Here is a 15,212-nt window from a genome sequence, read left to right as displayed (position 1 = left end):
CTACATTCACATGTGATGCATAAAAATAAAAACAGGGAAAATATGTTTACTTAATATGTTTACATAACCAAAAACATCTTATTTAGCATCATACAATGGACAGTGCTACTTTTTGTGTTTTATGTTTGTTTTTGCTATTCAAGCAGAAATTCCGTTGACTTTTAATCTGTATTCATCAACTTTTAAATTTAGATTACTATGAGAATCTTTACCTAGTAATTTAATGACTATTAATTGAATTCCTTAAATAAAAATTTTTTTCATTGATAAAAAAATCTGCAAAATTAAAGAAATTAAGGTTTGCTCATTAAATATTTTTCTCTTTGGTAAATATCACTGTTAAGACTCACCAAGAAATTCAACATTTCATACTTTTAAATGAAAGTCAAACACATTTTTAATGATTACCCAATTTGCACTCAACCCTTGTTAGGTTGTATTTTAAAAGGAGATTAATTTGCATGGACTTAACATCATTTACATTTCTCACAGAATTGTTGATTGGTTTTCAAAAATCTTGGCCTGTGTTTTTAAACCAACCAACAAAAAATAACAAAACAAAATTGAACCAACTCAAGTTACAACTATTGTTGATCCTTGAACAACGTAGAGGTTATGGGTTTCAAGCCCCCTTTGCAGTTGAAAATCTTCGTATAACTTTATAGCTGGCCCTCTGTATCTGTGATTCCACATTCACAGATTCAACAAAACACAGGTTGTGTAGTACTATAGTATTTATTGAAAAATATCTGTGTATAAGTGGACCCACACAATTCAAACCTGTGTTGTTCAGGGGTCAACTGTACTATAAGTCCTGGTTAAACGTGTTCATTCTTTTATCTTAAAAAACTCTCATAACTGGAAGAAATGAAGTGGAAAATATATAAATTGGAATAAAATGTTTTGCCCAGCTATGCAAATAACTTCCAGCCTAATGGAGGTCGGGAGCATAACATACAGGGTGGGCAGAAAACTCATAAGATTGTAAAGAAGACTAGACTCTTGAAGGCCAGGATTCTTGGGGGAAAGTATTTGATGACCAGCTGTACTACTTGCCATCTCCCCAGGAATATCTATATTTCACCCAACTAAAATGAACAAATTAACATGTGCCTGCACTTTTCTGATGTAGCAGTCTCAAATGTGGAGAAGTGACCAAGTTAGATTTTAGAAAGTGTACTACTAATCTAGGTTAAGTAGGTAAGGTGTTTTTCCTTACTTAATGTATGACTGATCCATGAAAGAATGCCAATATTTCATGAAATTCTATTAAGAGCACATCTGTTTAGGTAATCTTCGTTCAAAGTGCAATTATGGAGGCTCTTTTTCTTTTAATTTTTAAATTTAATTTATTTTTTTATACAACAGGTTCTTATTAGTTATCCATTTTATACATATTAGTGTATATATGTCAATACCAATCTCCCAATTCATCACACTGCCACCCCCCCTGCCACTTTCCCCCCTTGGTGTTCATACGTTTGTTCTCTACATCTGTGTCTCTATTTCTGCCCTGCAAACCGGTTCATCTGTACCATTTTTCTAGGTTCTACATATATGCATTAATATATGATATTTGTTTTTCTCTTTCTGACTTACTTCACTCTGTATGACAGTCTCTAGATCCATCCATGTCTCTACAAATGACCCAATTATGCTCCTTTTTATGGCTGAGTAATATTCCATTGTATATATGTACCACATCTTCTTTATCCATTCGTCTGCTGATGGGCATTTAGGTTGCTTCCGTGACCTGGCTATTGTAAATAGTGCTTCAATGAACATTGGGGTGCATGTGTCTTTTTGAATTATGGTTTGCTCTGGGTAAATGCCCAGTAGTGGGATTGCTGGGTCATATGGTAATTATATTTTTAGTTTTTTTAAGGAACCTCCATACTGTTCTCCATAGTGGCTGTATCAATTTGCATTCCCACCAACAGTGCAAGAGGGTTCCCTTTTCTCCACACCCTCTCCAGCATTTGTTGTTCGTAGGTTTTCTGAAGATGCCCATTCTAACTGGTGTGAGGTGATACCTCACTGTAGTTTTGATTTGCATTTCTCTAATAATTAGTGATGTTGAGCAGTTTTTCATGTGCTTCTTGGCCATCTGTATGTCTTCTTTGGAGAAATGTCTATTTAGGTCTTCTGCCCAGTTTTGGATTGGGTTGTTTGTTTTTTTAATATTGATCTGGATAAGCTGTTTATATATTTTGGAGATTAATCCTTTTTCCATCGATTTGTTTTTTTGCTAAGTACTCACTATTCATATGTGATGTTTCCTATTGTAAAAGAGAGCATGTATAAATGAAGATTATTTTCACTGGTTAATGAAATGAGAAATTACTTTTTTGCTATGTTTGGGTTAAACCTATTTAACTTTCTTGGTAATTCATAATTTGACTATATGATGTGACTTCAATGTGGTAATCTTCCATTTTGTTTATCATTGATGCTTTGTCTTTTCTACTTAAAGGGTAAGTTTATTTATTTACATTTGGAACATCCCAGAGAAGCATAGAAGACATTATTACAGACTAAAATATCTGTGAAATAGAGTTTTCTTATTTTCCATCGGTGGGAATTGTAGCTTTTTTTTTTTTTTCTTTTTTGACTTTAATGCAAATTGTTAAATTGCAAATATGGCTTACTTACATCTAGAAATATAAATGACTCTGATCTAAAGATAACTGCTCATAGTTTTATTTAACAACCAAATCAGATTTGTCTTTTAAAACTATTGTTCTCTGATAGACACAAAGTTTTGCTTTTGGATTCATTTATTATCTTATAATAAATTTTTCTTTCTTACAATTTGTTCTTAGACCAACAGGCCCACAACCTGTGAACTCTTTCTTACCTTGTTAGTACAAGTTATATTTCTACTTTGATAAGTGATTCAATCATTGAACAGTAACACATCAAACTATACTATCATGAAAAGTAGACATCACAGCACCTTTCATTTACCTTCAGTTTTAGTTCCCTATCAATCTACTTTTCTCCAGATTTTTTTCTAAGTATTTGATTATATCATTTGGTAAAATGTATAAGGTTAAAAGCTCAGAAACATTTTGCTGCACCTTCACCCTTTAGACGATGTGGCCATTATTTAAAGCAATCTTAAAAAGGACCCCTGACAAAAATTGTATCCCTGCTCCTATATGCCTCAATGCCTAAAATTTTCTACTTTCTCATGTAAGCATTGTGGGCTGGATTATTTTAACTGCTAATTTATTACCAGTCATTGCTACAAAGAAACAAATAGGAGATAGAACAGGTAAATTATGATGAGAGATGAGTTTGCTTTACAATTTAGAAAGTTATGGGAAAGGAACATCTGGATGGACTATCTGAAGAGAGTCTTAAGGGTACTGGTTATCTATAAAGAAAATAAGAAAATGATTGATAGGTTGCCAAAGACAAACCTAGCCTAGTTTTCGGTGGATTTGCTCAAGTTAGTAAATAACTGTTAGTAAATAACTGTTCCAAGAGAGTCTTAAATTGGCTCTAGTGTAGATTGTAGAGGAAAAAGCCCCAGATCTGATCTACAGTGATTGATTTGGATTTCTAGCTCTAGCTCTGATACTGACTTCTAACTTAGATAATTCTCTTACCCCCATCTGGGCCTTATATTCCCTTTCTACAAATCTTTTTAGAGTACATTGGTTGCATAAACTGAAGTGAGTTGCTGTAGTACAAGTACATTACCTCCATTCTTTTCTGTTTTCTACTATTCACCCAAAAGATTGCTAAATGCAGTATTAAGATGTTATGAGTCTTAGAGTCTTTTGTCTCAGGAGAGCTAGAGAACATCTAATCCACCCCATAACTCATTTTACAGAAGAGGAGACCAGAGAGGTTCAGATCTACCACATTTGTTGGGCATCTACTATGTGTTAGGAATGGTTCTGGGTACTTTGATATATTGTGGTTTATTTAATCCTCAAAATCCTGTGAGCAGTTGGATGATTGTTATCCCAATTTTTAGAGAACAGGAAATAGGCTGATAGTTGAAGTAGATGGTGAAGAGTCATACAGCAACTGAGAAACAGAGCTTGGATTTTATTACTGATATGTCTGACTTCAAATTCAGTGCTCATGGCACTGTACTATACTGGATTCTAACTGGAATTACAAAAGAAGTCTTGTTATACCTCATCCACATTCTATTCCAATATATAATTTTCTGATTTTATTGCTGAGACAGGGAAAGCAACTAATCATATTCTTGACTAGAGGGTAGTTTATCCTGAGACAAATAGGTGTTCTAGGTGAAGATTGGTTCTTTCTTCTCCTATTTCTTTCTTCTCCAGTTTGAGCTATCAGAAAAATATGATTTTATTTCAGTTTGGAAATCATAGCTGTTTTTCCGTAAGTTAACAAATGGAATCAATTTTTTGCAAAGTTAACTAAGTTGTATTCATACTCAAGCTTTTCATTTTCCACACTGGGAAATGCCCCCAAGCAAAAGTATATATTGGTCAAAGTCATTTGACTAAAATTACAAGAATAAAATCTATCCAGCCTACTGCCTACTGATGACACTGTCTATATTCTTGTCAGTATACTACTTCTCTACTAGCAGGTACCAAGTTCTTGAAAGTGTCTCACTACAAATAAATGACTGTTGTGCCTGTGGTGCTTAATAATTTATATATTAACCACTAACTCATGAGTTATTTAATCTGCCAGACAGGTAAAAGCCTTCCAGCCTTCAGTTAGAAAAGTCCAAATAGAATGTTAAAGGAAAATTTATGCCTAGTAAAATAACTTATTCTGTTTAATGTTTGTTCTCTAACCTAGGGAAGGAAAAAATGTCTTCATTCAATGTCTTGCTTGGTCATTAAAATAAAGTTGGGGGCTTCCCTGGTGGCGCAGTGGTTGAGAGTCCGCCTGCCGATGATGCAGGGAACACGGGTTCGTGCCCCGGTCTGGGAAGATCCCACGTGCCGCGGAGCGGCTGGGCTCATAAGCCAGGGCCGCTGAGTCTGCGCGTCCGGAGCCTGTGTTCCGCAACCGGAGAGGCCACAACAGTGAGAGGCCCGCGTACCGCAAAAAAATAAATAAATAAAAATAATAATAAAGTTGGGTCCCATGTTCCAAGTGAAGTTTCATAAAATGATGCTATGTCCATTTCTTAGAAGTCTTACTCAAACTTTATCATGCCAGAGCTTGACATGTTTAGCATTTGCTTTATCAAAATGACATGAAATCATTGGCAGGAAAAAGATTAAAACTTTTGGAAAGCATCACACAGTGATTTTATGTTACTTCTATAAAGGGATTTGGGTTTGAAGTAACAATAATTATATGGAATCTTGATAATTTCTTCTTTAGATTCAATCAAAGTCTAAGAGCCATTCTGGGGTTAAATGAAAGATGATGGAAGATACTTTTCCAGGTAATGAGAAGAAAAGAAAGATTTCCAATTACCAAAATCTATAGAGATTTCCCAGCCCATTATGCCTTTTTGAGGCCCTCCAGGTGGAATTGCCTATTTACAGAAGAAAGAGAATCGAAAGCTAAATTCATTATTCCCATTCATGTTACACCCATTGTAAGCTTCATAAAGAAGAGGCATTACTTAGCTCGGGTGAAGATAGCAACACCATTCCACTTGTAAAGGACTTGAAATTTTCTTCTTTTTTTTAAAATATCTTTATTGGAGTATAATTGCTTTATAATTGTGTGTTAGTTTCTGCTTTATAACAAAGTGAATCAGCTATACATATACATATATCCCCATATCTACTCCCTCTTGCTTTTTTTTTTTTTTTTTTTTTGCGGTATGCAGGCCTCTCACTGTTGTGGCCTCTCCCATTGCGGAGCACAGGTTCTGGACGCGCAGGCTCAGCGGCCATGGCTCACGGGTCCAGCCGCTCTGTGGCATGTGGGATCTTCCCGGACCGGGGCACGAACCTGTGTCCCCTGCAGCGGCAGGCGGACTCTCAACCACTGCGCCACCGGGGAAGCCCAACCTCCTGCTTCCTTTTAACTGACCAAGAAGGCCTGGACCCTATGGAAAAACCTTCCTGTTGCTGTAAATCTCCAAGTAGAACTATATCTGAGACACCCCAATTCTTCTGACGTGTGTGAGATTAGAGAGTGAGAAAGAGGTTCAAAATGGCAACACTCACTGAAGTAGGAAATTTTCACATTAAATAACTATTTTTTCAGCACTTACTATGCACAAGGCCCAAACTTGTCTTTACTTATACTGCCCAGATGGATGCTCGATGATTCAAAATATTTAGAGATTTTCTTTTTTTTGAGGGGAGGGAAATGATAACCAGCATATATTAAGTACCGGGTATATAACTATTACTATTTTACCTGTTACTTCATTTAATCCCCTCAACAACCTCATGAAGTGAATATAATCCCATTTTACAGATAACAAAAATTCAGGCCTTGTCCAAAGTAATGATGATAGTAATTAACACTTTTTGAATATCTGCTATATGCCAAGCACTATTCTAAATGCTCCTAACTCTTTTAATTGTCACTTCCATTTTACAGGTGAAGAAATTAGTAAGTGGCAGGGCTGAAATTCACACCAAAATATTTAAGTTCTTTTAGTTTGCAAGGAACGTAGATAAGGTTAGATCATGTCTGCTAAAGAGGATTTATTATAAAAATATGTAGAGAAATACAGAGGTCAGTACACCATTTTGATAACCATACAACCAGGCCTCACAGGTAACTGGAACCTTTACATATTCAAGATACAACAGTAGCTCTAGCAGTCTAATAAGAGAGATGGATTATCAATACCTCTACTAAAAGTTCCCCTCAGAAACTATTATGTTTCTACTGCCCCTAATGTTAGAGCATTTGGTGATCACCATTATCAGCTTACTCTACCTGTTTCTATGGCTTCACTCAGCACCGATAATTGCCATAACCAATCTTTTCCTGTTTTCCATGTCCCTAATCCTCCTTCCTCACTACCAAATTCAAGAGAGGATCTGATGGACTCAGCCAGTTACCATCTCTCTAGGCCCCCTACTGGGCGAAGTTTTCATGCCAATTGGCAAGCCCTTTATATGCTGCTAAATGGGATGGTCACCAAAGGATAAGGAAACCCTCAGAAGGATACAGTGAGAATGGGAAACACCTTAAATGCCCTGTCCTGTACATTGACCCTTAAGCCCATATATGCTTATACCATGTCACTTATTTTTTATTATGGTGTACTAACATTTTTATGTCACTAGGTCCTTACACCTTTTCCATTATCTTGATAGTAGAGTACTCAAATCTCAGGTCAAGCCCAGAAGGCATAAATTTGTCTCGTTTCCTGGCTTTCCTTTTAACACTCATCACCCTACTTTCAGCACCTTCCCTCTCATCATGTATCAGAGACCATTGCTTTCCTGAGAGGAAATTAACATGTTTAGCACTTACTATGTACCAGGCATGTCACAAATATCTCATAATTCTCACAACAGTCCCATAAAGTGAGATGTTAATCCCCATTTTACAACAGACTGGGCCTGAAGCTCAGACAGGTAAAGTAACTTAGTCGGAGTCTCAGAGCTAGGGTGAGGGAGCCCAGATTTAATCCCACATCTGAATCCAAAGCCCATTGTGTTTACACTCTACCAAACTGTCTCTGAAAAGGAGGCATCAGCCAAACTCACTCATGGAGACTTTGGGAACTCTCCTGCAAGAGAATTTGGATTTTAGGTAATAATAACATCTACCATTTAAAAATATATTTTCCATGTGCCAAGCACTTAATAATATTATCTCTATAATCATCACAACAACCCTTAGAGGAAGGTACCATTCTTTACCCATTTTTAAGATGAGGAAACTGAACTTTAGAGAAATTAAGCAACTTACCTAGGATGAAGAGTTAGTAAGTAGCTGAGTCCCAATTGGAAACTTGGCTCTTAATCAGGGCTTTCCATTTTAAGGCCTTAGGAAGAGGGCAATGCTTAACACAATCACTGCTTAACACAAGCGCTGCCAGTAGAATCTGGGGCATGATTGCAAGGCTTACAAGAAGATACTTTTCAGTGGGAGGTTATAATGCATCTATTTATAAGGCTATCCCTGTCTGAAGCATCCCTATTCTTGCTTATGTGGAGATAAAAATTTTAGAAACAGGTTCTCTGTTACCCACTTGACCAACCTCATTCCCTAAATTAAGCCCCAGTGCAACAATGGAACTACTCTTGATGCCCACCTTATGCAGAGATGATCATCTCTTCTTTGCAGCCCTTTGCTTTTTCACCTGGAACAAGTTGTGCTGGATAATCATGGAAGCTGAGTCTGACCAGCTAGGAGTCACTACTTTTCTGAGGATGGCAGGCTGTTAGGGCCTTTGAGGTTGAACACACAGTTTCATTGTGTTAAGCCTCTGCATGAACAGTCTCTACTCATTTAATTCAGTACTGGGACATGGTGGCCGAGGGCTGGGAGGCTCTCCTGTAAATTAGCTGCTTCTTTTACCCAGTGGATGATTCAAAGAGAAGTGATCCTGGATTATTTCAAGACCTTGGAATATTTGCTATTGATTGAGCAATCATTTCATACTTACTGCCTGGAGCTTTGAGCCAGTGTGGACCACTGTTTCACTGTCCTGGAGTGTCTTTAGAACTTGTGAATCTTCCACTGAAAGCAGCTCACTGGGAGGGGGCAGCAGTGAGCTGCTCAGGGTTCTCCATGTAGACTCCCTCCAGAGTACAGACGTCTACATAGGGTCACTGTTTCTCCTCTGGCCCTCGGGCTACCCCTACTGGACAGGAGAGGAGGCTACGGTGGCAGCCTTCTTCATCTTGGGCTTCTTTCCTCTCTATGAATACCCAGAAAACCAGGCTATCTATGAATGTCTGGGCCTCCTCCTCATGGAAGAGATGGGGACATTGAGACCTAGAGAAGGACATGCCTGGGAAATATGCTATATCCACATCAAATCAGTGGGCTTTCTTGGCTCTAAGATATGAGGAATGATATTTTTTAATTAATTTGAATCAATAAAAGCACTTTTAAATTAATTCAGTATAACTTTTCTAGAGTGAAAAATTTACTAACATTCAACCTATTGTTTTCTGGCCCCTCCAAATTAGTTGATATCTTATTTGTTAAAACTCATATGGCAAGCATTTATTATTTTTTTCAGCATCATAATCATTATTCAAAAACTTTAATTTCTCTAACACCTACTAATTTACAGGATGCTTTCACATGTGCCCTGAAAGATTCATTTTCACAACCCTAAAAGAAGAAAGCAGGGCAGGATATTATTAACTTTGTTTCATAGAAGAGTATCTGGAGGCAAAGATATTGAGTGATCTCTCCATGTCAAACCCACCTACCTGTGGTCCTAAGCTTCTAGGATTCTCCCTCACTTTCTTTTCTCTTTAGAGAATATTGGCCCCTATTGCCCAAATACCACCTAGCAAGCAAATTATCTTACCTGCTCCCAAGGATGGAGAGAATATATGAGAAAAGTTTCGAAGTCCCCCACCCCCCACCATGTCACACACATATTGAAAACAAAATAGGGACGTCCCTGGCAGTCCAGTGGTTAAGATGTCGCCTTCCAATGCAGGGGATGTGAATTCGATCCCTGGTTGGGGAGCTAAAATCCCACATACCTTGCAGCCAAAAAACCAAAATATAAAACAGAAGCAATATTGTAACAAATTCAATGAAGACTTTAAAAATGGTCCACATCAAAAAAAAACTTTAAAAAAAACAAAAACAAATCAAACAAAACTCTGCCATCAGTCACAATGCCTCGCTTTCCACTATTTGATGCATTCCTTTGAGCTGCTTCTTTTCATACAAATTCCTTGAAATAAATATCCCATTAAGCATTATCAGCCATTCACATACTCATATTGAATTTCTGTATCTAAATTCAGCATAGCCAGATATTAGAGAAGTAGAAATTAAGTCAAAAATAGACATTGACTTGGGTGAGGTTTAACATGGATAATGCCCACTGCTCAGAAAGAGAGTGTTGGAGAATTAGGAAGCCAAGACTGGTTAGTCACTAAAAGTAGAGGTGGGAAGAGTAGTTTTGCCAAATTCCCCATTGGTCTCAGAGTGTGTGTCATCTCTCACAGAAATGAGGACCTCAGTAGCCGTCAAGACTGGGGCACAAATTTGACATCTTTGGTCTATTTGTCATAATCTCCCCAGTCATACTGGAAAACATAATTTCTCTGACACTTTTCAGTGGGAAATAGTCAGATCCCAACCATCTTGATGTGTTTTACAAGCCTTAACATACTTTCAGACATGAATTTAATCCTTCTATAAATGTGTGCCATTTTAACAGCGTGGTTTCCAAATTAAAGGGGAATGTGAAGGGATGGAAAGGGCAGCTCTCATTGAATAGTGCTAGAAAGAAAAAAAAATTTTTCCAAAGCTTCCTCTACTCTGTTACAAAAATCCCATTGAAAGCAGCCTCTGATCTGTCCATTGCTTTGGAAAACAGCAGAGAAGCTGGCAAGGACTCACCTTAAAATTATGGAATCTAGAAAAATGGTACAGATGAACCTGTTTGCAAGGCAGAAATAGACACAGACATAGAGAACAAACATATGGACACCAAGGGGGGAAAGGGGGCGTGGGATGAATTGGGAGATTGGGATTGACATACATACACTAATATGTATAAAATATATAACTAATGATAATGTAATGTATAGCACAGGGAACTCTACTCAGTGCTCTGTGGTGACCTAAATGGGAAGGAAATCCAAAAGAGAGGCGATATATGTATACATATAGCTGATTCACTTCACTGTACAGCAGAAAGTAACACAACACTGTAAAACTCTACCCCAAAGTAAAAAAAAATAAATTAAAATTTTAAAAATGAAATGGACTAGTCAGCTTCCTACAAGGATGTCTCCTGCCCCAGAATATGTCCCTACTGTCAACTGAAGTATCTTAAGTTCCACCATAATAATATCCTTGGGGTGTATTAAAGCATCAATACTCTTTTGAAGGGGAAACTTAAACTGTTAAAGCTCAAACAGTGGTTCTAAAAGTGCAATACTCAAACCAGCAGCAGCAGCATCTCCTGGGAACTTGTTACAAAAACAAATTATTCGTCCCACCCTAGACCTAAAGAATGGGTGGGGAGAGGCAATCTGTGTTTTAACAAGCCTACAGGTGATTCTGATGCATGCTAAAGTTTGAGAACCATTTCCTTAGTAGGATTTAGTTTATCAGATAGTTTTTATCCTGCATAGTAGCTTATTATTATAGCTGTTTTTCTTTTATAGTCATAAACATGCCAGATAGTAACCCATTACAAGACATATCTCATTTAATTCTCAGAATAAACCCAGAAAGTATTATTTTTTCCTCTATTTTTAAGATGAAGAAACTATGTCAGTGAGATTAAGTTATTAGCCCAAGCTACTAAATGATGGAGTCTGTAGTATATCTCAGGTCTTCTAACTCTAGATCTGTGATTTTCAATCATGGATCTACATTAGTATCATTTGCGAGCTTATAGAAATCCCAGAGTCAAGGTCAAACTCCAGACCAGTTACTTCAGAATTCCTGGAGATTGGACACTTGGGTAATTTTTAAAAGCTTTCGATGATTTCAGTGTGCAGCCAAGACTCAACATTTGTCCTGAACACTGACTACACATTAGAATCACCTGGAAAGCTTAAAAATTGAAACTAAATTTCACCAATTTAATGTAATGTTTAAAGAGTCCCACCTAGGAGTTCCCTGGTGGCAGTTGGACACGGGTTCGAGCCCTGGTCTGGGAAGATCCCACATGCCGCAGAGCAACTAAGCCCGTGTACCACAACTACTGAAGCCCGCGTGCCTAGAGCCCATGGTCCGCAACAAGAGAAGCCACCACAATGAGAAACCTGTGCACTGCAACGAAAATTAGCCCCCTCTCTCCGCAACTAGAGAAAGCCCACATGTAGCAACAAAGACCCAATACAGCCAATAAATAAATAAATAATAAATGAATTTAAAAATAAATAGAGTCCCACCTAACCAATGAGGATTGAGACCCCATGTTCTAGAAACTGTTTTACCACCTCCTTGAGCTTTAGAGAGTAGGGCCTATGAAAATGAGTCTTGATTGTTGCTGGGGGCCTATTGTGGAGGGAGATGTCAGGAGGCAACAAAGAAAAACTGTATTCACAATTTTACCAAGAGTTGGCTTGCCCAAAGTAGGTTTATAACCCACCCACCCCTTCCCTAATACTGGGTGTTTCTTCTTCAATCCTTATCTCCTATTCTCAAAGGGAAGACTCCATTTGTGCTCTTATGAGAGAGACAATCAATATATGACATAATTTTTAAGCACAAGGCTCTGAAACCAGACTGGCACTTGCTACAAGGTGATCATGGGCAAATCACTGAAGCTCTTTGTGCCTCAATGTCTTTATCTGTACTGTAAAATGTGAATAATTGTATTACCTACCATACAGGTCTTCAAAGGGTCATTGAGAAGACTAAGGGAGGTGATCCATGTAACATGCTTAACACATTGACAAAGTGTTATCTAGCCTCTGTGCCTCAGTTTCTTCATCTGTCAACTGAAGGTGAACATACCCATAAAAACAAAAATAAGCAAATGGGACTTAATTAAACTTAAAAGCTTTTGCACAGCAAAGGAAACCATAAACAAGACAAAAAGACAACCCTCAGAATGGGAGAAAATATTTACAAATGAAACAGAAGACAAAGGATTAATCTCCAAAATATACAAACAGCTCATGGAGCTCAATGTCAAAAAATCAATCCAATTAAAAAATGGGCAGAAGACCTAAATAGACATTTCACCAAGGAAGACATACAGATGGCCAAGAGGCACATGAAATTATTAAAGAAATGCATATCAAAACTACAATGAGGTATCACCTAACACCAGTCAGAATGGCCATCATCAAAAAAATCTAGAAACAATAAATGCTGGAAAGGGTGTGGTGAAAAGGGAACCCTCCTCTGCTGTTGGTGGGAATGTAAATTGATACAACCACCATGGAAAACACTATGGAGGTTCCTTACAAAACTAAAAATAGAACTACCATATGACCCAGCAATCCTACTACTAGGAATATACCTTGAGAAAACCATAATTCAAAAAGAGATATGTACCAAAATGTTCATTTCAGCACTATTTACAACACCCAGGACATGGAAGCAACCTAAGTGTCCATCAACAGATGAATGGATAAAGAAGATGTGGCACATATATACAATGGAATATTACTCAGCCATAGAAAGAAACGAAATTGAGTTATTTGTAGTGAGGTAGATGGACAAAGAGTCTGTCATACAAAGTGAAGTAAGTCAGAAAGAGAAAAACAAATACTGTATTTTAATGCATATACGTGGAATCTAAAAACAAAACAAAACAAGGCATGGTACTGATGAACCAAGTTGCAAGGCAGGAATAAAGTTGTAGACATAGAGAATGGACTTATGGACACAGGGAGGGGAAGGGTAAGCTGGGACGAAGTGAGAGAGTGGCATTGACATATATACACTACTAAATGTAAAATAGATAGCTAGTGGGAAGCATCTGCATAGCACAGGGAGATCAGCTCGGTGCTTTGTGACCATTCTAGAGGGGTGGGATAGGGACGGTGGGAGAGAGGCTCAAGAGGGAGGGGATATGGGGACATATGTATGCATATGGCTGATTCACTTTGGTGTACAACAGAAACTAACACAGTATTGTGAAGCAATTATACTCCAATAAAGACCTATTAAAAAATGTATGGCATGATATGGTCTCAACTCCCTAACACACTAAATAGAAAACTTGCATACTCAGATCAGGACTTATCTCCCTTCTCTTACCTAGCTTACAGATGAGACATGATCGTTTTTGTTTCTTGTCAGGTTATATTATAGTTTAAAAATTTCACTGTTTGGAGGTTACAGGTGGTTTGAAGGGAGGGTGGTGTGTCAAGTCCTAAGGTTAAGGCTGGTCTTATGCCAGATATGCCAGAGGAATTGGCTGAAAATGCAGGATTATATGTGGTCACTTAAAGGTAACGGCTGATGCAAGGATCAAATGCGCCCTTGTACCTGGCCATCCTTCAGAGAGTACAGGCTATGTTTTTAAATATAATTCTGTGAAATGTGACATTCTTATGAGAGAGAACTTCAGAGCTGAAGGGCACGGAAGTGTTTATAAGTTCTTTAAAGTGTTATATGTGTATGTTTTGAATGTAATCATTAGTTCTGAATAAATAAAAGTGTGTCCCCCCCCAAAAAAAAATAGTAACACTTATGAGAATTTATCTCCCTGACTTTTAAGGTATGGTGCCTGAAATCCCACAATTTTCTATTTATTATCACTATCCCATTTCATACATGAGATTGCATGTGTGAAAGCACCTAGTACCTATCCAACAATAATTTGAAAACAGCAAAACATCTAATCCAGCAGCATCTCCACTCTCCTTCCCTACCACACACACTAAAAGATATAAGTAAACAATTAATTAATTAAAAAGTCAGTCTATATAAATATTTCCTTTAAAAATCATCATGAGAAACCTTAATTTGCCCTCCAACAGTGTTACAAATTAGTTCCAGTCTGTTAGAAAGGACTGAGACGAATTGCTATGACCTGGAAGTTGATAAAATCTATGAGAGTTACACTAACTTTCTTTCAAGAATTTAACAGTCACTCTGGACATCCCAAAAGGTCTGGCCTCTCATTTTCTGCAGGCATACTCAATATCCATGGTGAAATTTCAATGTCCTATCAGATTTCTATTGATTCAGGCAGCAGGTGCTTAGTTTATTAAGGCCAAAAGAAAGGCTAAATTATTCAATAAGGAAGAAGGGGGTGTGGAGTGCCACTAGAAATCCCATTTTAAAGTTAGAGCAATTTCATTTATAGCCCCTAGATCATATGTGTGCCCTATAATTTTTCAGAGTTTAAATTCCAAACAACAGTTCTAAATATGTTTTTTGCAAAAGAGAACCACTTGGCAGGAATAAGATAACTATATACCCGCATTTTGGTAGCACAGAATCAGTGGTATGCTGAAGCTGGATGGGACAGGCTCATGAGAGCTTATTGTTACGTTTTTAGAAAATTTGTGAGCAAGTAGCTTGAAATTGGCCATGATGGGAAACATACACCAAGACAAATCAGGACTTTTTCATTTTATTTGTCTTCAGAGAGTTGGTTGTTAAAATTGATTTGCTTGTACTACTGCATGGGATCAAAATGGCTACTTTTCTTA

This window comes from Lipotes vexillifer, unplaced genomic scaffold (genome assembly GCF_000442215.2).
Source record: "Lipotes vexillifer unplaced genomic scaffold, Lipotes_vexillifer_v1.1 scaffold1119, whole genome shotgun sequence".
NCBI classification, from domain to species: domain Eukaryota; kingdom Metazoa; phylum Chordata; class Mammalia; order Artiodactyla; family Lipotidae; genus Lipotes; species Lipotes vexillifer.
This window is presented reverse-complemented; position numbering follows the sequence as displayed.